Source organism: Tachysurus fulvidraco, chromosome 3 (genome assembly GCF_022655615.1).
Source record: "Tachysurus fulvidraco isolate hzauxx_2018 chromosome 3, HZAU_PFXX_2.0, whole genome shotgun sequence".
NCBI lineage: Eukaryota > Metazoa > Chordata > Actinopteri > Siluriformes > Bagridae > Tachysurus > Tachysurus fulvidraco.
Window position 1 is genome coordinate 24,885,670 of NC_062520.1, and position 26,789 is coordinate 24,912,458.

General features: G+C 37.4%; 1 long non-coding RNA gene across 2 annotated transcripts in view; it reads left to right on the forward strand.

Annotated features, from left to right (window-relative positions):
* The window catches only part of LOC113643555, a 55,484-nt gene extending 35,252 nt beyond the window's left edge, over nucleotides 1-20,232 (forward strand). For both annotated transcript variants that reach the window (XR_007140095.1, XR_007140096.1), the window contains 7 exons: nucleotides 793-872; nucleotides 1,172-1,300; nucleotides 1,506-1,582; nucleotides 3,592-3,661; nucleotides 4,611-4,809; nucleotides 18,887-18,971; nucleotides 19,611-20,232. This is a non-coding gene — a long non-coding RNA (uncharacterized LOC113643555). The remainder of the gene's footprint in view (nucleotides 1-792; nucleotides 873-1,171; nucleotides 1,301-1,505; nucleotides 1,583-3,591; nucleotides 3,662-4,610; nucleotides 4,810-18,886; nucleotides 18,972-19,610) is intronic.
* Nucleotides 20,233-26,789: the final 6,557 nt, after the last annotated feature.

Here is a 26,789-nt window from a genome sequence, read left to right on the forward strand (position 1 = left end):
ACGAGTGACTAACAAACTGGGTTAAACGAACAGTCTGACACACAAACGGAAGAACAACACAACAAATAAATCTGCACACAGATTATCAAACACGGTTAAACACACAGATAAAAATGACAAGTAGAGCTGCCCAGGGTTTCTTTCAAATCAATGTGCGTTATAAATGCGCACTATATTAGGATAGTTTGGTAAATAAGATTCACCGAGTTTCTGATCAGAATACACATCGGTTATTGAGGATGAATGCATTTAATGAATGAATGATACACGACGCCCGACTTTGGGCATCTCCATCTTTTGTCTTCAAGCTTTACAAAACAAGGACAATGATCTATGAAAACAAATCACGTACCTTTGAGGCAGCATCCAGGGATAAAGACACAGCACTGTACCAGAGCACAGTGAAATGCAAATCGGGCCATATTTTCCGCAAAAACTTGAACTGAACCACCAACTCTCCTGTATTCTCGCTGCTATTTGAACGCATACGTGCTATGCTATTGCTATAAGAGCATGCGCGTGCTAATTTTGCCCCGCCTACAAATCCTTTTATGGTTAAGCACGATACGGAAAAATACAAGAAAATACAGTGGTGTGGTGTGGTGTGTCTGTTACAGAAGTAATAAAGGGCAAGTATATATATATACATATATATTACGCAATAAAAATTTCTTTTTTCACACTAATTCGTTAAGGTTAATGTCCTTCCTGTGTGATGAGATGTAATTATTAATATTTTTAATAAATTAATAATCAGTATTAATGTGATAATAACAATGATCTTTTTTGCAGGTCTTCTGGGTGAATGATGTGACTACGGCGAGGTCGCTTTTCACCACACGGCAATAACATAAAAAAAATCAGGTTTAACCGTGAGTAATATTTATTTATTTATTTATTTATTTATTTATTTATTTATTTATTTATTTATTTATTGTTTTGGAAAAAAAATATCCCTTTTTTCTTTTTGTCACATGAACATTGATTAGTGTTTCGTTAGGATATAGCGATGCTTTTCTGAATTAAAAAAAATTTTCTCTGATATTCTGAGATGATCAGTTCTGTCAGATGATGACAGGTTCACTTGTTGCTGATATAAATACAGCTACATATATAAATACATATTATTAATAATCAGTATTAATGTGATAATAACGATGATCTTTTGCAGGTCTTCTGGGTGAAGGATGTGACTACAGCGAGGTCTCTTTTCACCACACGGCAATAACAGTGCAGTAACCTGCATAACACCAGAGCAGGAGAGACGAATCTGTGTGTGTTTACAAACCAATCACGCTGAGTACGTTTTAAAATATAAATACATTTGGATAAAAAGCTTTATTTCACCTGGTTATAGAGACTGTACGATACCACGTGTATTTCCTGTAATGCGGTTTAGCGTAATTTGCTTAGTTAGGGTTCATGTCCTTCCTGTGTGATGAGATGTAATTATTAATATTATTAATAATCAGTATTAATGTGATAATAACAAAGATCCTTTGCAGGTCTTCTGGGCGAATGATGTGACTACAGCGAGGTCTCTTTTCACCACACGGCAATAACATAAAAATCAGGTTTAACTGTGAGTAGTATTTATTTATTTATTTATTTATTTATTTATTTATTTATTTATTTATTTATTTATTTCCAATAATATTAATTGTATAGATAAAAAATATTTTTTCACATGAACATTAATTAGTGTTTCGTTGGGTTATTGCGATGCTTTCCTGAAATGTATTACTGTGCAATATTTAATTCAGTAAACACCTGAAGAACAGCGTTAACTTTGTCTAAGGATAATTATTATTTTTCATTGACGTTAGTTGTTAGAGGAAAATAAGTAATATTTATACTGTAGCAAATTGTGTCGAAATAATCGGAACTGCTTTAGTCAGTAAAAACTGTTTAAATCTTGTTTTCCCTCGTTTTTTAATATATTCATTTTAAGCATAATCTGCTCATTAGGGCACCAGTCAATAATAATACTAATACTAAAACTAATACTAATACTAATACTAATACTAATACTAATACTAATAATACACTTATTATTATTATTATTATTATTATTATTATTATTATTATTATTATTATTATTATTATTATTAGAGTACTTTTTCAATATTTGTTCCAATAATATTAGCTATTTAAGTATATTAAAAAAAACATCAAAAACATAAAAAAAGATAAAATTATAAAAAAAAATGTTGTCACATAAACTCTGATTAGTGTTTCTTTAGGTCAGTGCGATGCTCTCTTGAAATTAATCACTGTTCAATGCTAATTACAATATTATTTAAAAAAAAACAATTTTGTATAGTTAACGTTAGTTGTTAGACAAAAATACGCGATAGTTTCACTATCGGAAAAAAGAATTTTAACGTCTTTCCACCGCTCAGAGTTTCATAATACGTTTATTGTAAGTTTCCGAAAGATGATTCTACAACAACTCTAAAAATACAACTGCTTTTTTTACAACAATGTTTCATCCTCAGTGTTGTAATTCCTGTACAAAACGTATACAATAGAAATAGATACCGAAGACGCCACCTTCACTTTACACCACGTCGTATACACGTCTACTAGCACACTGATCTGAAACATTGATGTTAATGCTGCTTTTCAAACAACATTCTGAACTCTTTATCCTCTTTAAAGTCATCTATAATAAAATAAATAACAGTACCAACAAGTGCACATTTTAATTGTGGTGTTTACAATGTTGAGTGCCTGTAGTTCACTCATTAGAGAGAAAGGAGATACATAATTTTTGTCTGTGTGTCTTTTTCTAAAATCCATATTGCAGGATGAATCAATACACTTAGTCCAACAATAGGCTAATGTAAAGCCTCCCCTTTATGCAACTAGAAAGTAGCTTTCTGATTACATATTACCTCTAGATGTCATGTCTGGCAGTCAGGTTTGTTGGATTTTGAGATCAGTCAGGACACACGAGATTAGTCAGGACACATTGAATAAAGTAGTGTGATGATTCAATTTGGAATTGAAATTGAAATTGAAATCGCTCCATACAACCAAGCAAATCATGCAAATTACAAATATACTGTGTTTGAAGGAGGCATATAAACAGATGTGTACTGGAGTCTGTCAGTAGAAAACAGATAAATTAGAAAAAATAATAATTTTTAGGATCTTCAAAGGTCTCTCACATGTAGGGCCCTATGTGCTCAATCAGTTTTACTGCTGTCAGAGCTGCTGGGGTATAATAATCATTATTTGAAGCATTTCGATTTATAGCATTACTGTCTAAATTTCTTTGACTGTTTATGTGGGAAGGAATGTTAGCTCTGCTTCTCTGTCCAATAAAAAGTCAAGATATGTTTTCCAACCACAATAGCGCACACATGCAGGCCATCTGTAAAATGTTGAAAAAATGCCAGCAGGGGCACTTCTAATATATTTTGATGATGACAGCAAAAGCAGTATGTGTGTTTATCATTATTCATCTGCTCCAAAGTAGCCTCTTTTGTCTTTAGTCCAGAACAAAAAAAGCTGCTGAATCAATGTTGATTATAAATCAATATTCCACACTATATGATGACTAAAGCGCCTCTCTTGTTCTGACAGAATGGCAACAAATACACAGCTTTTCTGCCAGAAGGAAAACAGAGTGCATTTATTGATTGGATTATCAGAGGTAATAAAAAATCATTTCATATTTATCAATTATTTTTTCCTGCCTGTGGATGAAAGCTGTATCTTACTGTACTTTTAACAGTCATGCACAGTCAGATTTCATTGCTAAACCGATGTGTGGGTTTCAATCTGAGCTATGTGAGTAAAACCAACACCACATCATTGGCTAGCAGCTATTATTATTAGCTTTCAGTGGTAATCATTCAAGCATGCTCATAGCTACTACTGTGAGGTATTTTTTCTTTCTTTTTTCATTAGACACTTTATTTGAGTGAGAAATGCTGAGTATAAAATCACAAAGACACAGAAACATCACATACAAAGAGAGAGCGTATTTATAACACCTAAATTGAAAACAGTATTGGAATTATCAAATGGCTTAACCCTGTGTGGGAAACATTGCTAATAGTTTTGTACACTCATAGAACATGAATTACTTAGGTACTTATTATTTCTTACACTAAAACTTTCTCCTGATAAACAAAATCTACTATATGGTACTGATAATAAAATAATGATATGAAACTGTTTTTAACTTTCACAGTATTTTACAGTTATCTGATGTATTTGTTGATACATCATATACTGTGTTGTAGTGGACATTTTAAATATCGTGAGTGTTTATATGTGCTTTCATAGTAAATTCTGTGTGCTAGACTAGTGAGAGAGAACAGGAGGCCAATGTTCCTGCCATAAATGTTCCATGTGCTAAAAGGATGGGAACCTTTGGGGAGTGTGGGTGCATGTGCTTGATAAGATCTGACCTTGCTGAGGTGACTGAGAGGTCACCTAAACATAAATTCACACACACATACCAAGTCACACAAGCACACACCTATGGTATAAAAGGGAAAGCTGAATCACTAGACTTTGCCAATTCACTGTGTTCCATCTTTACTTCTTTGCTTTTACCACCACCTCTGAGTCTGATTGTGTTTTTTTACATGTAGATCAAAACTGCCACCATAATTTTAGAGGTCCCACGGAGACATCCATCGTCTGTATGCCAGTCTCAAGGTTGATCCCTGATCGGTCTGGTCCGGACCAACCCGAAGACGGTTACTTCGTCGAACCACACAATTGACTACTGGTGGGGAGAGATCTGCACAATCACGAGACTGACCCAGTGACGGGATTGTGAGCTAAGTGGTAAGATTTTGATTCATTTATATTCTTGATCTTTCCATGTTCAGACAATCTGCATCAATGGTAGGCAGAATTTAAGTTTGGATTCTTGTCACCGGTTCCTGGAACCAGTAAAGTTACATGTAAGTTCTGGGAACTGAAGTTTTAATGACAGCTGCCGCTGCATGCTGACGACCAAGCAAATTTAAAAGAGGAAATAAAAAGGCATTTGTCTGGTGACTGATTGTTGAGAGGAAAAAAGTATATTGCAATATCGCATGTGGGTGATGTACTGTGGATTTCCAGAAAAAGGTAGTTTTTTAGAAAGGCTGTTAGAAAGGTTGAGAGAAAAGTTGCAGGAGCATGTGGCTTCAAAGAAAAAATGGGAAATGAGATGAGAAGTATATTGGGTTGCATATAAGATTCAAGATTCAAGATTTTTATTTGTCACATACACAATTATATAGAGCACATATAACCATGTGAGTCAGGTCTGCTCCATGGACAGTGCAGTTATTAAAAAATACAACACAGGTGAAAATGTAGCAATGAAAGAGTGAAATAAAAGTAAACAATAAAATTGAAGAATAAAATATTAAAGAAGATGTATACTGTGAAATTAAATATAGAATGAAAAATAGTGTGCATGAAAGTAAACTGTAGTCTTAAATTTTGAGATACACAGAGATGTACAAAAGGCAATGTGCATATGTGCATTATACTGTAGTCTTACAGTAAATATTAAGATACACAGGAATGTGCAAGAGGCAAATGTACAAACAGGTTGACACTTACAGTATGTCAATGTGATGTAGTGAATGATGAATATCTTACTGATAAAGTGAATATTAATTGGAGACATGAAGATGTTAAGAGGCTGGTTTTGAGTTTAGGAGCCTGATGGCCTGGTTGAAGAAACTCCTCCTAAGTCTCTCGGTTTTTGTCATCAGGCTTCGGAAGCGCTTACCAGATGGCAGCAAAGTGAAAAGATGGTTATTGGGGTGGATTGAGTCCTTGATGATTTTAGAAGCTCTGTTTTTGCAGCGTTTGAGGTAGATGTCCTGCAGAGAGGGGAGAGCAGACCCTGTGATGCGCTCAGCTAAGCACACAACTCTAGGTTTTGCAGTCTAGACTGCAGCTGTTCCCATAGCACACTGAGATACACTGAGTCAATACACTTTCTATGGCCCCTGAATAGAAAGTTTTCAGGATTGCAGGATTGCAAGTTTATTCAGGAGTCCAGTTTTTCAGGATTGCTGGTTTATTGTTCTTAGGCACAGGGATGAAGGAGGTGGGAACCACCAATGTAGCAAGAGACTCATTAAAAATGGATGTAAACAAACCAGTGAGCTGATCAGCGCAGGACCGCAGAATACGGCCAGAAATCCCATCAGGTCCGGCTGCTTTCCTGACGTTCACTCGCTGTAGAGCCTTCCGAACCTCATCCCTCGACACGGCGATCACATGATTATCGCTGCTCTGACTGTTGCTTCCAGAAACGCTGATCGGCAGACTCACGCTGTTTAGAATGCTTGCGTATTTAACTCGTCACCTCTGCAGAGGATTTATTTCCAAAGGCACAGATGGCAAACTGAGGCAAAAACTAGACCATGCAAATCAAACACACAAACTTATTTACAATCTTCTTATATTCAGGGTTTTAAATCTCTTGTAGACCCAGACCTGGACCTAGCTGCCTGCACTGACCGCAACCTCAGGCACTCTGTTACACTGCTACATCCGACCAATGGTCAGTTTACTCTCCAGAGGGATATTATACACGTGAGCATGCACAAAGGAATGCAGCTCTAAAAGAGGCGAGACCGGATGTTTCTCTTTCCAGCACACACAGAGAACACAAAAATGAAACACATCTAGATAGCGGACATGGCTCATTACTTCACTCAGACAGTAAAGAATGGTTACCCTCCATTATGCAAATGCAAATGCTCGAGGTAGCAGGTCCAGCAGGAGACCCACTTCTCGTGATGATATAGAAGACGTACAAAAACAACTCCCAGACCCAAGGGAAGTGGGAGGTCGAATTGATTCAATTCTGCAGGGAATTCAGACCCACGTCTCATGAATTGTGAAGGCTCATGATGAGAAAACTCAGCATTGACATGTCACGGCTGCGCTTTTACTGACTGGAAGGAAATAGCCAGTTTCGTCACATTAAGTAGAACAACGGCAGGAATGCGAAATACAGAGCATACAAGGCACATCTTGAATTGAATTGAACTGATATCTGAACGCAACAGATGTCTGTAATTCAAGCCTTACACACTGTAGGAGAACTAGAGTTCTTGATATTTCTTTGATATTCAAATACTATCTAGGCCCAGTTGCCACATCTGTATTGTTTGTATAATATGAAGGCAGCAATATTTTATGGCAGACAAATGAACAGCTTAGTATTTTTTTGAACAGAAATGAAAATTGGATGTTTTTAAATCCAAATACAATAAAAAAAAAAATCATACAAACTGCCACTGCTTTTCTACCATATTTTACTGACTTATATCCAACTTCTGCTGTGGAAAACCCCCCATGACACTTTCTCTGTGTGCAGAGGAGAACTGATCCAAAAGTCACTTTAATGATTCAATTCAATTCAAGTTTATTTGTATAGCACTTTTTACAATGGGCTTTGTCTCAAAGCAGCTTTACAGAACATAAACATAGTACAGAAGGTAAACATAATGAGAAATATAGAGAATTAATATAGTAAAAATTCAAGATATATATAGTTCAGTGTGTATGTATGTATGTATGTATATGTATTTATCCCCAGTGAGCAAGTCTGAGGTGACTCAGGCAACAGTGGCAAGGAAAAACTCTCTTAAATTGGTAAGGAAGAAACCTTGAGAGGAACCAGACTCAAAGGGGAACCGATCCTCATATGGGTAACACTCGGGGTGTGATTATAATATACAGTCAGATAAATGTTGAATTGGTGTAAAGGTCACATGGAGTTCAGATCTCCTCTTGGTATCATAGAGTCCAACTGGAGCTGGTACAGTAGATCTGTAGATGTCTCAGGATTCTTAGAGTCAGCCTCATCTCAGTGGAGGTCCAGAATCTTCATCGCACAGAAGATGATCGGAGCTGGTACAATGTCTGGACGCCTTGGGATGGGTGTGAAAGAGAAAAGCAGTGTAGAGGGATTAACATATCTGCTGTTCATAAAAATGTGCAAGTCTAATGTAATGGTGCATAATTTTATGGGATGTATTATGTGTGTGTGTGTATGCCTGACTTAAGAGATGAGTTTTTAATCTGCTTTTGAACTGGGAAAGTGTGTCTGAGCCCCGAACACTATCAGGAAGTCTATTCCAAAGTTTGGGAGCTAAATAAGAAAACGCTCTACCACCTTTAGTAGACAGATATTATGGGAACTAGAAGTCCTGAGTTTTGTGATCTCAGAGGGCGTGAAGGATTGTAACGTGTTAGAAGACTAGTTAGATACATGGGAGCTAAACCATTAAGAGCCTTGTACGTAAGTAGGAGCAGTTTGTAATCAATTCTAAGCTTAACAGGTAGCCAGTGTAGAGATGATAAAATTGGGATTATATGATCATACTTTCTTGTCCTAGTGAGAACTCTGGCAGCTGCATTTTGGACTAACTGTATCAGCATAACAGTGGAAACTAATCCCAAATCTTCTAATATGGAAGCATGTATATCGAGAAAAGCAGAGGTCCTAGAACTGATCCTTGAGGGACCCCATGATTAACTGGTAATAAACTGGAGGATTCACCATTTAATTCAACAAAATGGTATCGGTCAGACAGGTAAGATCTAAACCAACTTAAAGCCTGACCATGAATACCTGTGTAATTTTGTAAGCGATCTAGAAGAATGTTGTGATCTATAGTGACAAATGCAGCACTAAGGTCAAGTAGGACTAATAGGGACATACAGTCTTGGTCCGAAGCTAAGAACAAGTCGTTTGTGACTTTCACAAGTGCAGTTTCTGTGCTATGATGGGGCCTGAAACCTGACTGAAACTCTTCGAGGATATTGTTCTCCTGTAAGAAGGAGCTTAGTTGAACAGACACAACCTTTTCTAGTATTTTAGACATAAACGGAAGGTGTGAAATAGGTCTATAATTTGATAGTTCATTTGGATCTAAGTTAGGTTTTTTGATGAGTGGCCTAATGACTGCCAACTTGAAAGACTTAGGGACATAACCTAAAGATAACAAGGAGTTAATAATATAAAGAAGAGTCTCACCAGCTTTATGTACTGTAACACTTCTTTCAGTAATTTAGTTGGAATGGGGTCTAGTGAACAAGTTGTTGATTTAGCTGTAGTAATGAGCTTATCTAACTCTTCCTGTCCTGTACTTGTAAAGCGCTGTAGTTGTTAGTGTAGCACTTTAGGTGAGACTGGGTCACTAGTTGCTCTCATATGTTGAACATCACCTATTTTGTTCCTGATACCTTTATCAGTGAAGAATCTCATAAAATCTTCACTACTAAACTGTGATGGAATAGTGTGTTCAGATTTCTCTTTTTTTGTTAATCTAGCCACTGTGTTAAATAAAAACCTGGAGTTGTTCTGGTTATTTTCTATGAGTCTGCTTAGGTGCTCAGCCCTGGCAGCTTTTAGTTGGGCCTACAGGGGCACGGTGGCTTAGTGATTAGCACGTTCACCTCACACATCCAGGGTTGGGGGTTCGATTCGTGCCTCCGCCTTGTGTGTGCGGAGTTTGCATTTTCTATCCCGTGCCTCGGGGGTTTCCTACGGGTACTCCGGTTTCCTCCCCTGGTCCAAAGACATGCATGATAGGTTTATTGGCATCTCTGGAAAATTGTCCGTAATGTGTGATTGAATGAGAGTTTGTGTGTGCCCTCCGATGGGTTGGCACTCCTTCTAGGGTGTATCCTGCCTTGATGCCCGATGACGCCTGAGATAGGCACAGGACCCGAGGTAGTTCGGATAAGCGGTAGAAAATGAGAGAGAGAGAGGAGTTGGGCCTCTACTTCTCTTTTCTTCTCTTCTGCTTGTCTATGGCAAGGTAAAGAATGTAAATGTTTATCAGAATCTCCTTTGCCAACATCCGGTTCCTTCTCCTACTTTTCCTAAATACATTCAATTTCAGGGTACACCAGCCTTTTTTCCAGATGCCTGGTCATTTTGTAAAACCACATGTATAGTCACACTAGTTTGTTATTATAGCTTCTGTAATTGTGGTGGAAGAATACAGTACCTTCAAGCTCACTTAAACTACCATAAATATGCACTCACTTATGGGTGACTGGGACCATAGTTGTCCAACCAATTGTTGGCCAGTGAGAGTATGTTTTCCTTACAGTGTGTTCTGTCTCTGTGTTCTGTGAAAATTTCACATGAATCACTCAGTTCATGTGTCTATTAATGCACACAGTCTTTTTTGAGATGCGGATGAGGTTCTAAGTGGTTTCTGTCTAGGCTGTCTTTAGTGCAGTTAAAATCACTTTAATCCAATGATTAGAACTTTGTTCTGCTTACAAAAAAACAATAGCTGTTCTTAAGATATTTAATCAGCATCCTCTGCATACTTCGAGTAGAAGTTTACACACAAATAAAAAAAAAAATAACTCGATCTCAAAGCATGCTCACACTTTTAAAATCTCCTTTTTAAAATGTCTTCAATATCATAAGACTGCGGAATTAAAGACTGTGAAAACATAAGAGCAACCCCACCAATAAGAAAAGTATTGTGACTTAAATACACAAGACCTTTCTACTCGCTTGCCCAGTCTGTAAAGTTGTAAAATCACCCTAAACCACTGTACATTTCTTGCTTGACATCTGCTCTATTCTATTTCGCCAGTTAAAAAAAAAAAATTTTTTTTCTGTGATCCCTGGCATCATTAATATTAAGGATTATTGCACTTATTGCACTCATTATTAGATAGTAGATTATTCTTAATCTTTTATAGTAAAACATTGTTGTTGTTTTTTTATTTATATCAAAACTATGCAAACCAACAATTTCCATTCATTTGTATTCCTCCTAAGTTTGGTCACTAGTGTTTTAAGCGTCAGTTGTTTCAAGTTTTTTCTTTGCATTTTTTCTTTTTTTTTTTTGACATCTTGAACAAACTGCCCAGTATATGGAAAAAACTCTTCAGGATTTACTGTTCTCCCTTTTGTGTCTTTTAAAAACTTGTGTGCGCAGCTGTATAGACCACTTCTTTTTCATCTAGTTCTAAAACCTGTGACAAACTGGAGTCAGTCGATCAATCATCGCTCTCTTCTTCCTCCTCTGACTCAATTTTTTTTTTGCTTGTTTATTGCCTTTACTTTTAGTCTTTTTCCTCCTCTTTTTGGGGATTTTAAAAACCAGTTCTGCTTCCATTTTGTTATCACAATTTCCAAAATCAGCATCAACGCTGCTCTCTGGTTCCTCCGTCTGGCTTACTTGCATAGAGATGTTATTTCAGCCATTCTTTTTTCCTCTTCAAGTGGCTGAATTTGCTCCTGATATGTCCATCAGTTGCAGAAGGGTCAGCTACAATGGACTTAGCCACAAGGGGAGCAGCCACAGACGGCTTACCCTCCCCACTGTTGCCTGTCAGCTCAGTCCGATAAGAATGTTATGTACAATGCAGAGAAGAAAAGTGGCTTTTAAACCTAGTTTGTCCATGGTTGTTGTGGTGAGAGCTGAGAGCAAGCAGTGTCCTTAGGGATGAGAAAAAAGACAGTCTCACATTGTGTAAGAGTATTTACAATATTTTTTAACAAAATATGTTAAAGTCAGAGTGAAATAATAAAGAACAAATTATTGAAGGCAAATTTGATCCTTATCTGAAACAAGATCATACAGCTTTTGCTTATGCCCAATCTTCATTTGTGGCTATGAAAGCTTAGTATTTTAAAACCACATAGCAGATGATCCATAACCTCACAGGAGCAGGATAATTTGTCTTTAGATTAATAGGTTAATGTGAGTATTGTGCATCTTAATAAACATGAAATGAGGGCCTAAGGTGTAATTATTCACCGGCTTGTACCAGTGCTCTAAAAAGCAGAGAGGGTAAAAGATATTGAATAAGGATAAGTATATAAAGCTAGTTTGCTTTGCTGAAGAATTGAAATATAAGTCACAAAGATTAAGAAAAGATTGGATCTGAGGTTTGCAGGCATAAATATTTTACATGGCCATATTAAAAAATCTTAAGGCTTAAGGCTCTTCAGTCATTTTTTGTACAAACCACAGTCACAGAAAAACCACAAACATTCTAAAACCTTCCCAATGTATGCTGATGGAAAATGGCAGCTTAATGACAATACCTTTTATCCTATAACATTGTCTTTGTGGTGTTGATAAAAATATGAGACACTCTGTATTTGACCTATGTTCCTGGAAGGATGTTGTTACCAGTTGGGAAATCAAGAGTTTCTAAAAGTGTCACTATTTAAAAAAAAAAGAGAGAGAGAGAGAGAGAGAGAGAGAGAGAGAGAGAGAGAGAGAGAGAGAGAGAGAGAGAGAGAGAGCAGGAGAGAGAGACGGCAGGAGAGAGATTGCAGGAGAGAGAGCAGGAGAGAGAGACGGCAGGAGAGAGATTGCAGGAGAGAGAAAGAAGGGAGAAAGAGAGAGGGAGGGGAGGGAGAAAGAGAGAGAGGGGAAAAGAGAGAGAGATGGCAGGAGAGAGAAGGAAGAAAAAAAGAGAATGGTGAGGAGGAATCTTTGGGGAAAACCAGAGTGCACAGTGAGTGTGTAAAGTAAGGCCTAGACTGACTATCAGTTGTGTAATTGTAAGAATTCAAGTCAAGTCAAGTCAAGAAGCTTTTATTGTCATTTCAACCATATATAGCTGTTGCAGTACACAGTGAAATGAGACAATGTTTCTCCAGGATCATGGTGCTACATAAAACAAAGATAGGGCTAAAGACTTAGTACAGTAAGTAGTCCTAGACACATAAAGTGCATCTGTGCAACCTGGTGCAAACAGTGTAGGACAAGACAAGAAGACAGTGAAAGGGACATGAAAGAGTTAAATTAATGTCAAGGTGAAGGTGATCATGGTGAAGGGTCACGGGATTACCTGGGAATAGGAATATTAGTCACCTGTTCACTTAGTGTGGGAGAGAGAGGGGGTGAGTCAGGACGATGTATTCTTTGTTGACCATATACACATACTGTACAAACATGAAGAAATATCTGTCTGTGCAATAAAAAGGGACTGCCCTCCCTCCCTCCCTCTCCTGCCCTCCCTCCCTCCCTCCCTCTCTCTCTCTCCTGCCCTCACTCTCTCTCCCTCTCTCTCCTGCCCTCCCTCTCTCTCTCTCCTGTCTGTGCAATATCTGTCTGTGCAATAAAAAGGGACTGCCCTCCCTCCCTCACTCTCTCTCTCTCTCTCCCTCTCTCTCTCCTGCCCTCCCTCTCTCTCCTGCCCTCCCTCTCTCTCTCTCCTGCCCTCCCTGACTCTCCTCTCTCTCTCTCCTGCTCTCTCTCTCTCTCTCTCTCTCTCTCTCTCTCTCTCTCTCTCTCTCTCTCTCTCCTGCCTTCCCTCTTTTTCTTTCTCTCTCTCTTTTCTGCCCCGCTCTCCCTCTCTCTCTCTCCTGCCCTCCCTCACTCTCTCCTGCCCTCCCCCCTCTCTCTCCTGCCCTCTCTCTCTCTCCTGCCATCCCTCTCTCTCTCCTGCCATCCCTCTCTCTCAGGTGTTTGCCTCACTGCTGTTTGCCTCACTGATACTTAATATGCGTTGCAAATGCATTGAGTTCCTGCTTCAGCCTCTCAGCAGCATTTTAACAACGTAAGATAGCTGCTACATTTCAGCCCCTCAGCGGCCTTTTAACAACATAAGTTAGCCGCTACAGACAGAAAGGCAGTGCGGGATAAAAGACAAAACATTATACAAGTCATTACACAAAAGACAATACACAAAAGCAGCACCAACCAGTGTAAATACTGTATATTTAATATTGCGTGTGCAGAAATACTGAAATGAACACATTAGTATTATAGCAGCAGTTACATGAGGTATTCTAATGTATTGTGCAAAACAGCAATATACTGAAATGTGAAAGACAACAAGTGCAAAGGGCAAAAACTGTTGCAAAACTGAATGTAAACATTTTGATATATGGTGGTGCTGTTTCCTCTCTGTTATACTATTTCCACATCATGTAATCCTGTACGTTCAGATCACATTCTATTATGGCACATGGAACAAATGAGAATTAGTATCTTACAAATACAAAACCAAACTTTATCATACACAATTGTCTAAATATTAAGTCGACCGAAAAGCTGCAGTCCTAAAACAAACCCTGTTAACATCGAAGTGATAAATAAGATCACAACTAACACTTGCACCCTCATTGTTGACATTTATGCTATCCCATTTTGTCATTTTCTTCCTTCTATCATATCATTTTCTAATGCCACTGTAATTTAAATGTTGTATAACTAACTTGTCATGTTCAGAACAGAGCGTGCAGCTAACGTTTGCTAGCTTGAATGTTTTTGTTACTTTATAAGGAATTACTTTTCCTAAACCTTTGCATTAGAAAGATGCCTAAAAACAGAAGTAGCAAAGATTCGAGGTCTAACCTCTCTGAGATTTATTTAAGAGCGCTAGGTCCTGTTGCGCAGCAGGCCCGTGCCTTACAGTGTGCTATTTTCTCCAAACCTCCACAACACCACCCTCATGGCATTCCTAAGCCATGACAGTGGCGTGAGCCATTGTGTTTGTGGCATTTACTGTAGAAAGTGCCTGTTCTGGTTAAATACATAAAGATTTCCTGACATGTTTAGGAAATGTCCTGACTTTATAAATACAAAGAGATCTGAGACGGTTAATGATACAAGCTCTTTCTTTTTTACTTTTAGTTTATGATCAAATTTAAAAATATGCACATGGATCAGGGTGTTAGAACAGCAACAATGACAGCACGACATGTCAAACAATAGCAACCATTATTGCTTAATTATTACAGTTCAGTTATTAATTTCACTTGGTTATTTAGAACGCTAAATTACTCATCTGTTAACCATTCATTTAGAACGCTAAATAACACTTTTGTTAACCAGTCATTCACTCTTGCCTCCCAGTTTCACTGGTGCTTGTTAGTTGGTGAATGCGCACTTATTTTCACTAATACAGCTGATATATCTTAATTTCATTGAACAAAAACACATTTTGAACCTATGAGACCGTTTTGTTTTTCCATACTCACTATGGCACCTCATGTATGATTTAGTCCCTGATAACAAGCAAAAGAATCTGATGGCAAGACACAGTTTGATACTATACATACAGTTGCAATCAAATTGATCCAACTCCCATTTCAGATCAGGTTTATTGTCAAAATTGAGAAACTTTTAGCTGTTTTTAATGAACAAAATCCAACAAAAGCAACTGATAATAGACAACACAACAAATACTTCAAGTGGTAGTTGCACCAGATGTGCTTGAGATACAGTAGAACACATAAAATACTTAAAGTAGGTAGGGGGATTTTGAGTGACTCATTTGACTGCATGTTAGGAATTAGTAAAAAGGATGGTCCAAAAAGTTGTCGCCCTTTACAAACAGGAAACAGGACACAAAAAGGTAGACAAAAATGCCAGAGGTCCATGACAAAAAAAAAACAACACTCTAATTTTGATTAAACTGTATCTCACCTTTTTCACTAGAAGTTTCCTTGAAACATGCAAAATAATGTAATACAGATGGATTAACATTTCATTGATACATAACAAAAGTGGCGATCAAGAGACAATCATAGCCTCGTTCAAATTATGTACTGCAAGATTGAAAGTTAGTGTCAAACGGTATTCTTATTTCCCATTAAATAGGGACGCACTCAACCACATTTAACTGTGTTTTGTCTTACAAGCACAGTATTTTCCGCACTATAAGGCGCACCGGATTATAAGTCGCAGTCTCAATTACGGGTCTATTTCTGTACTTAACCCATACATAAGGCGCACCGTAAACATACGGTCTACAAAAAAGGTAACAGAAGCAAAACAGTGAGTTTAGGTGAACTTTATTCTACTATTTAACAACACACACATTATTTTTTAATCAATCTTCTCCCACAAATCCATCAAAGTCCTCATCTACTGTGTCTTCTTAACTTGGCGCAGTACATTTTCTTGCTTCCTCCACTTTCGAACCATAGATACATTGATGTTGAATTCTTTCAGCTGCTCTATTCCCATTTACAACCGTGTAACTGATAGTCTGTAGTTTGAATTGTGCCTCGTAAGCATCTGATTTTTATTGGTGGATGGCAAACCAACTTAAGGTGCATTTACCTCCACTTGCTAGACTGGAGTGTGGAGCGCATAATCAATGGCGAAAGTTTGATTTTGACCTTGGTGGGGACATAATTTATTTGACATTGGTGGGGACAACATTCCCCGTATTTTGTGCATAAAACTGTTGTTATAAGAATACTTTCTTCCTCACATACCGGTGGCCTGCATAATCACGTTGCATATTGCTTCATACAACGGAATATAGCTGCAGCCGCCCTCAACACATTAGCGAGAAAGACAAAGCCAATCAAACAGCGACGTGGGTTAGAGAGGCAGGACTCAAAAAAGGCAAAGGACAATCCTTTTAGAGAGTTGAGTTACAGAGGCGGGATTCACTGTAGTGGGTAAATCTGTTAACCTCTTGTGTTCCACTAGTTGCGCTATTTTTTACAGAACACAGTTGTAAAATATTTTTCATCTTATTTAATGATTCCTGGATAAATGTTAAATGAAATATAAGTAAAAAAGCACAAGACACAGACGGACATTAGTGGTTATGTATAAATATATATAGGCTTAGTAGAATTATTGCTAGGGACAATTGAGTGTTCCCTGGATATTGGCGACCCTACCGTCCCTACCCAAATCTACGCCCTTGCGCATAATGGTTAGAAAGAAACAAATGTTGTTTTGCAACATACCGGTAGTATACCTACCGGAGGCGTGGCGGAGGTAAGCGTACGTACTGTACGTATTACACAATGTCCTCTGATTGGTTTATCGCTGCCAGCGTACGTAGAGTATGTATTACGTCCCTGTGTTAGCGGGAAATGGTCCGACAGTCAATGAAGCAGAGCGCTTACCAAAGTCGAACAATAACATTTTTACAGATTTTTGGAACTCAGTGCACTCATAAGGCGCACGGCCGATTTTTTGAGAAAATTTAAGGCTTTTAGGTGCCCCTTATAGTGCGGAAAATACTGTACTCATCTTTTTTTTTTTTTAGCTCGATAAGTGTTTGTTCTATGAATTATTAATCCACAGCCTCAAAAAGGGAAAGTAACCCACCTTTATCTGCCTAAATGTATTCAATAAAAGTAACTTGCTGTCTCACATTTCAGCTGATTGCTGTTTTACACAATACTTTTCGTTACCTCATGTAACTGCTGCTGTAATATTAGGGTTCATTCCAGTATTTCTGCACAAACAATATTGATTGAGCATACAGTTCACTGTATTGGGGCTATTTTTGTTTATTGTCTTTTGTCCTGCACAGTCTTTTTGTCTTTCTGTCTTGCACCATTTGCCCCAGGTTTCACAGATGCACTTAATGTTACTACTTACTAATCCTTAGCTCTGTCTTGGTTCTATATAGCACCATGATCCTGGATAAACGTTGTCTGATTTCCACTATGTATTGCAACAACTATATATGGTTGAAATGGAAATAAAAGCTTCTTGAGTGACTTGACTAATCTATCATTTTGTCAACTTGAAGTGTTACGAAGTGTGGAGTCACATAAATAATAACTTAACCTCTTTGTTTACTTGATAGATGATAATCTATCCGTTTGTGATACCCAGTGTGAAACCTGAGCATGTTTGTACTTGTTTAACACAAAGCTGATGTGCCCGCAGGCACACAAAGCTCTTCACCGGCTCAGTCTCTCTTGATTTTTAGCTTTTATAGATTAAAAAGCTTAGGTAGTATTAAGGTTTAAGATTTGTATTAAAACAGCCTAAGCAGTCCATGTCAAATACAACAACATATATACATTACAGAAGAAAAATAATACACTTGCTAGAAATGAGTCAGTTAACATCAAAGAGAAATTCACTGTGTCTTGTGGCCCAAAAGTATAAAGAGTATTATGAGACCGCACATTAATAAAACTGTAAAGTCTTTAAATAAACAACATGTCAGGGCTGTTTTAGTGTGTACACAATATCAGGCAGGTGGTTTTCATGGCTGATCAGTGTAGCAACACTAACATGTAAGATCATCACATAAAGGTTATTAAGGCTTTATAGTTATAAAGAACAAAGGACAATAAATTACACTTGTAAAATCCTCATCATATATCATTAGGAGCTGGAGTGTGGTGTTTATAGAGCTCTAAATTTGCTTGTAAGCATATGAATGTCTTAAACTAGAACTTGAGCATTTTAAACTTTAAAACATAGAACATTTGAAAGATATATATATATTTTATCACCTTTATGAATGTTTAAATGATCTGCATTTTAAGTGAAATGAAGCACAGTCATGTCTTTCACTCTGCTTTATTATAGCATGGCTTTGTTTTATCAGCAAGGATTAAAAATGGAAAAAAAAAGCCAGACAGAAGCAATTTACAGCATACACATACATTTCAGTGATTACCTGCATATAAAGAGGTGCTGTGTGCAGTATAAATGTCTGTAACATTAATACATAAATAATACATGTGTCCTCACTGGCACAGCATGTCATTGTGAGCTTCCACAGCTTTCCAATTACAAATATGCCAGTATATAGTGATGTGGCATTAGATGGTTCTTACACCAGGCATTTGACTGTGTGTGATAAATTGTCAACACTCCACACAGTGGGAGTGTTTACAATCTTTGGACAATTAAGACCCTGAAATGTATATATTTTAAAAAGACATTTATATTCAATTGAATAAATAAATGCATATTTATAATCAATTTTAATAATTATTTGATTTTGCTCTATCCTCTACCCTGTCCGTAGCTTCCATAAAATAGCTAAATCACACTTGGCTTTCATTAAATACATACATATCAAAAGAAAGTTTTAACTGACTGCATAAAATAGTGTATCAAATTTTACATGATGTAACTAAGAGAATTTAATCTCACAATTTCCTCTCTTTTCCTCTCTGATTCAGCCAATTCTCACGCTCCAATGTCTGCAATGTCTCCAATGTCCAAGGATTTCCTCTAAAGGACAGGAAGCCAGCAACATGAAGTGAGGTAGGTGTGGCTCTGTGGACTCTATCTTCAGTCAATACCACCTAAAGTACAGTACAACTCATTGCGTGAATGAGGATTAGTTTTGTGATTGTTTTTCTTTGTGGTCATATGTCAAATTATTGTTTAAAAACATAAAATGTCAAGGTCCAAAAAAAGCTATTTACCATCTAGATCACTTAATAGGTCTCAAATGAGATCTTCTCTACTACACCCTTCTCAAAACACCAATGCTGTGCTTAAGTGAAACCGAGTGTACTTAATAAACTGGAAACTTATAGTAATCCATATATGTAATTATTCATTATACTATTAAATATTAATCCATGTTATATTTACTTGTTCGTAAATGTTTTATATTATATATTCTTAGCAAATTCATGGTCTTAAAGTCCAAAGATAGTTAAAAATCATGCAAAATATTTTTAGAATATGTATACATGTAGACAGAAAAGTATGAGAATGAGAAAAGATGCAACAAAGAAAAATCAAGACACATATGGCCAAAAGGTACATGGACCAGCACACCTGACCAGCACACCTGATTCTTTCCCAATCTATTACTACAAAGTATTTTTGGAATAACAATAGTGTAGGATGTCTATATGCTGTATACTGAAGCATTACAATATCTCTTCACAGGTACTAAGATGCCCATCCTGACAATACAGCTCTGAACCAAGCATGGGTTATGAAGCTGAGGAACTTCAAGGTCCTCCACAGAGCCCTGATCTCCACCCTGCTGAACTCCTTTGAGATGAATTGTCATGTTGAATACAGAATAGAAATATCATGCCTATTCTAAGACCTCACAGGACAGTGAGGCTAAGAGAACACCAAGGGACCACTAACCCATTCAGATGCATATGTTCTTTAAATCCACTACATTTCATGATAGATGTATTATGAAGATTTTAGGCTACAAAACAGCAAATAATTTGATGTTTCCTTCAATCATTTTATTTAAGATCGGTGTTATTTTAACCTGAGATTCAGCACTGAGATAAAAAAATACTGTACCGCTGCACATGCAGGATGTGAGCAATTACAAGGTGTATGCTGTGAATGTTAGGTAGTGTTCAAATATTCATTAGTAACCTACAAGTGTTCAAAATCAGGGCTTAGGGCTTCAGCTGCAACCAGTGCCAAATAAAATGTGTCTGTACAAGTGTGATTGTCAGGTTTCCACAACCCTCTGGCCAAATTGTGTATTAAAATCACAAAAATTGCAGATCCAATAAAGCGTGAAGCCAGACTTCCATCATCATGTGTGATCGTGAATGTTTTGCTATAAGGCGAGAACAAAGTAACTGTATAAACAGAAGTGACCACACAAGAGAAAATAAATGGTAAGTATTTTTTATAACGGAGTTTAATAATACATACACTAAAATCACACAACTTATACCTACATGTGTTTAATAATACATACACTAACATTACTATGTCACATTTTTATACTTACTTTATTAGTCAGTTCCAGCACCAGCACCAAAACATCCACCACAATACACACTGAGAAAGGACCACTTCCCACCGAATGTGAATTCGAGCTAAAACCCATACAAGATAATTATACAATGAGGTATTCAGGATTATAAGTGACAAAATCATTGGTCAGATTCCTAATGTAAAACAGATTTTCAACAACAGTGAATGATAAATTATTTTATCCTATTGATATACTATGTTGATATTCCATAATTTACTGTGTGATATGTCACAGAAACTGAGTACCAAATTAATGTAGAAAAATGGAAGGGCTTAATTTTATGTTCTACTCACTTGCTCCATAACTTGGAGAATCATTGGGTTTTACTACAGAAAGACAGAAAACACAGATTCAATCACGTAAAACAGCAATTGATAAGTTTTTCCCTCCCAAATTTAAGGGAAATTAAATGCAAGTATATGGGTACTCACACTTGTAGCAAATGCACTTGTCAACACGCTAAAAAAGGAAAGACAAGATGCAATCAATTAAATCATATAGTATATGGAGATATTAAACAATATAAAGAAAAATAAAATCATGTTATTAGACAGTCTAGCTGTGGAATGATGCAGTTTATGCTCAAGTGAATCTCAGGCGAAATGCATTAGACATTTATACTTCTAGATGGTGTTAATTTGTGCATAACTGTGCCATCCTACATGTGAAAAAACATGAACGTGGATAGTGACTACAGCATCTATTTAGCATTGCAATATTTGTAAATGTTTGTATATACTGTACCTTGTTCTTAATAGTCCAGTCACACTCGTCTTTATACTGGTCATACAATGCACGAGTATCTAAAGAAGCATTGCCACTCCTGTCACAGGTGACTGCTTCCTCCAGAGAACATTCTAAACATAACAGTTTGGCAGTGATTAGCTTCTACTAAGTACAATATAGGGCTTTTCAACTGCAGTTAACTAAAGGTTATCATCCCTTAGAACTCCCTTAGTTCTCGCATTCTCTCTGGTCAAACTCTAATAGCACATACAACACATTTCATACACAACGTCAACTCTAACTGATGTACAGTAAAAAATATTTCATGAGTGATGTACATAATATAATGTAGACCTTTTGTATTGCACTGTTTGCACAGATGCATTTAATGTGTCTAGGACTAACTAATTGAAGTCCTTAGCTCTTTGTTCCATGTAGCTCTGTCTGTATTTTATGTATCACCATGGCCCTGAAGATATGGTTGAAATGAAAATGAAAGCATCTTGACTCTTGAGTAGACTATAAAAAAAAATTCAGGGTATTCAAAAAGCCTTTAAAAAAAAAGACACGTGATTGATAGAGACGTTACTTTTTGCAAACATTTATAGCCGGTTTACATTATAGGTCAGTTCACTTTGATCATATTCAGTTCATATGAGGCGAAATGGACGCGCCCTCGTCGAGGCAGGCGGGATTTCAGCGGTGTCCAGTCTTATCCACAAAGGGACGGTGTGGATGCAGGTTTTCATTCCAACCAAGCAGAAGCCACACCTGATTCCACCCGTTTAATCAGATGTTCTTGGATTTTAGTAGACTCTGGGGTGACCTCGGCTTGGTTTGAAGATTGGACAGCGCTGCGATGGATTCACAGACGCACACGCATTCCTCCCTTTTTCGGGTCGCTCCCGATGGCGTTGTCCGCATGTCCGTTTTGGCAGAATATTTCTGCCGGATTTCCTCCCAGATACGATTCGATTCAAGTTTATTAATATACCACTTTTTAACAACTGACATTGTCTCAAAGCAGTTTTACAGAACAAAACATGGAACAAAAGGCTAATATAAAGAATAATATAAAGATTAATAAAATACAAAATTCAAGATTAATACGAGATATATTTAAATGTGTTTGTATTTCTCCCCAATGAGCAAATCTGAAGTGAAAACTGTCAAAGTTAACTCTTCAGGGGATGGTTAGCTACCTGCAACAATAAGGGTGCGGTATACCTAAGGATGCGTAAAGATCTGCCTTCTTTACGCATCGTTCACAAAATCGTCCCAAGAGTGCTGAGGCTTGCACACACTGTCCAAATACAAGCAGGTTACAACAAGGATTTAAAATGTTTCACGAACTTAGTAGGGTCCAATCAGACTCCGTTCTATTTTAACGACAATGATGTTAGACCAGTGTTGTAATGTAACGAAGTAAAAAATACTTCGTTACCGTACTTAAGTAAACATTTCACGTATCTGTACTTTACTTCGCTATTTAAATTTATGTCAACTTTCACTTTTCCTCCACTACATTTCCTAGCTAAAATGTATACTTTTACTCCGCTATATTTCCAATAAGCATCTTCGTTACTCGTTACTACAAAATAAAATCAGAAGAAATGTGCGACTGCAATAAGGGAGGTTTGGCGAACCACTGTTCCATTAAGCGCTCCGCACGCTCTACGGAGAAGCACAGGCACGCGCAGCGTGTACGCGCATGTCAGAGCTGGAGGCATTTATCTATAACGGCGGCAACCAAAAGCAGTGAAATGTCACTATTCTTATTACCAGAGTTGATAGCACAAACAAAATATCAATGCGATATCAATACTAAATAAAAATAACATTTATTGATTTGGTCTTTGTCTTGTGAATATTTGTTTATTAATGACTGCATTCATTGGACACACTGTTTGTAGAGAATGCAGACATACATGAACTGATTTGATTCAAGACTGGCATCATTACATCATGCATAAAATTTTGGTGTCCACTTTTGCCATTTTAAATAATACCATAACTTTTGGCTTACTATGTAGTCATATAATATATAATAAAACACTTGTTTTAAATTTTCACTGGGCTAAAAACCCCTAAAGATGAAACCCTAGAACCGCCCCTGCTTTTATGTCTACCGAAAATCACTCAAATTTTACTTTTTACTTTTACTTCAAATACTTAAAGTACATTAAATAATCAGAAAATTACTTTTGATACTTAAGTACAGTATATATCAGATACTTTAAGACTTTTACTTGGGTAATATTCTAAAACGTGACTTTCACTTCTACCAAAGTCTTTTTCTAGTACGATACTTGTACTTTTACTCAAGTATTGCTTTCTAGTACTTTATACAACACTGTGTTAGACCTATTGTATATTAAACTACTCTATACTTCTAGGCTGAACAGTTTTCAAACTGACTTCAAATCAGAGTAATAGCACAGGATGTGTGAGACAAGTGAAGGTCAAAAAGAACATTTTATAAACCGCAACTCATTGAACGAGGGAATGAACATGGAGACGACCGTCCGTTTCATAACTTGGACGCATGAGACTCCGTAGCTGATGAAATAGATGTTGGATACCGGTGAGCGCGCGCGTAAAATCTGCATCTCAAAGTATCTGTATTTTTTTAAAGTATGACAAAACGTTAGGATGTCGGATACACCGCGATTCAAAACATAACGCATAACCGAGGACTAAACATTCCAGAATTTCTATAACTATACATCGAGTCATGTTTCCCGTGTTAAGTTTAAATTTAAAAAAAAAGTGTGTGAAAAGAGCTTCTCACCGTGCGCATTTGCAAGGACGCAACCGAAGAACAAACACAGAGCGAGACAAAACGTCTGCAAAGCCATCTTACCGTCTGCTCCCGGCTCGAGGAGCCTGCAAGTTTAAGAGTGAATGATTCACGTGATTATTTTATGCACGTGATTTTCTTGTTTAAAAAATAAAACACACACCACCTACCCAGTGGCGGTGCCAGAGGGGTGTACGGGGTGGCACTGAACACCCCTGACAGCTGATTGGCCACCCCAGGTACCACCCCGAATTTTTATGAGATAGCATTGGAAGTTTGATGCTGATTGACATCTCATTTCACCTATCAAAAGAAGTCTTCGTTTGACTTTTGCTCGCGGCGCCGCTCAACATTTCAAATCCATCAATGACAAGAAAGAGTTGAGATGTAGAGTACAATACTAAAACATCCAATTTCGGTAAATTTTGAGATTAAACATCAGGATTAAGTTTTCCAGAAAAATATTTTCGTTATATAAATTGACGTTAGACGCTAATCACAGATTAATCAGACAAGAGAGATCGATTCGTTTCCCAGTTTAGCCACAATATACATAATATACATAATATACCTAAAGTTGCCTTGGCCACCCCTTGGCCACACCATGTATGAAATATCAGTTGTGCACAGGAGCACATAACCCTGTGTTAGAACGTAACCCTGCTATGTAACGTTAGTCATGGAATTTATCATTTTATTTATCGTAGTATAAATAACAGGCCAAGAAAAACAGACAGGGATGTACCTGCAGGACATAAAGTAATTTGGGGCAAGTCAAGTAGAGACATACAGCTGGGAGCTATCCAATGCTGTTATGTGGTGCTCCATATTGTATCACAATCAATACCTTTAGAGAGCATCTACCATGTACTATGGCTTGTGTTTAAAGGAAATGGGTAAAACAGTGAAAGGACCATATATGCAGACATGAATTCATAGATATTCTACACAGACAGACAATTAAGCAATAATTAAGTCAGTAAGTAAATAAAAAACAAACCACCTTTGCTTTATGTTCTATTTATTTGTAGTTATTTTTATTCTAATCTATTTAAGTTAAATGTTCATTCTGACACAATATTGTAATTTATGTTGTATGTTTTACATTTAAACTAGATTAAATTAATGAAGGGGTATTTTAAGATGTTTTATGTTTGTTAGTACGTACCCCTCAGATGTTGCACCTGGGGCGCCTACTAAATAATGGAAAATATGTTTTATTCATAAAACTAGACCACATGTTTGTACCTTGGTGCCTAGTGGTTAAGGTGTTGGCCAACCAATCAGAAAACTGCGAGCTTGAACCACTGGGCCCCTGAGCAAGGCCCCCTAAACCTCAGTTGTATAAAATTAGTTAAACTGTAAGTTGCAAGTAAAAATGTCCAGTAGGTGCTGTGGCGGAACTAGAGTTCTGACCTACCGACTCAGTTTTGCTGGCTATATAAGCATTGAAGGTGTGACCAAAAGAAAAAAGTCATCGTGTTGTCATTTTGAATCTGTAAAGCCTGGATCAAATTCAGATCATCTGCAAAAGTTTTGGTTTTGTCATCCTAAAAGAATTAGAATGAGTTAAACAGTAAATGCTGTTTTAAAATTGAAAGAAAGAAACAGAAACTTTAGCTCAGTCTCTCTTTGTTTTTAGTTTTTATAGATTGAAAAGCTCAGGTAGTATTAAAGTTTAAGACTTGTATTAAAACAGCCTAAGCAGTCCATGTCAAATACAACAACATATATACATACATTACAGAAGAAAATAATAATACACTTGCTAGCAGTGAGTCAGTTAACATCAAAGAGAAATTCATTGTCTTGTGGCCCAAAAGTATAAAGATCATCAGTCCGCACCTTAATAAAACTGTAAAGTCTTTAATAAAACAACATGTCAGAGCTGTTTTAGTGCGTAAACAATATCAGGCAGGTGGTTTTTATATACACTGCTCAAAAAAATAAAGGGAACACTTAAGCAACACATCCTAGATCTGAATGAATGAAATAGTCTTATTAAATACTTTGTTCTTACATAGTTTAATGTGCAGACACAAAATCACACAAAAAATATCAATGAAAATCAAATTTATTAACCCACGGAAGTCTGGATTTGGAGTCACACTCAAAATTGAAGTGGAAAAACACACTACAGGCTGATTCAACTTTGATGTAATGTCCTTCAAACAAGTTAAAATGAGGCTCAGTAGTGTTTGTGGCCTCCACGTGCCTGTGTGACCTCCCTACAATGCCTGGGCAGGCTCCTGATGAGGTGGCGGATGGTCTCTTGAGGGATCTCCTCTCAGACCTGGACTAAAGCATCCGCCAACTCCTGGACAGTCTGTGGTGCAATGTGGCGTTGATTAATGGAGCGAGACATGATGTCCCAGATGTGCTCAATTGGATTTAGGTCTGGGAACGGTCGGGCCAGTCCATAGCATCGATGCCTTCATCTTGACACACCCCAGCCACATGAGGTCTAGAATTGTCTCGCATTAGGAGGAACCCAGGGCCAACCGCACTGGCATATGGTCTCACAAGGGGTCCGAGGATCTCATCTCGGTACCTAATGGCAGTCAGGCTACCTCTGGCAAGTACATGGAGGGCTGTGCAACCATCCAAAGAAATGCCACCCCACACCATTACTGACCAGTCATGCTGGAGGATGTTGCAGGCAGCAGAATGTTCTCCACGGCTTTTCCAGACTCTGTCACGTCTGTCACACATGCTCAGTGTGAACCTGCTTTCATCTGTGAAGAGCACAGGGCACTTGTGGCGAATTTGCCAATCTTGGTGTTCTCTGGCAAATGCCAAACTT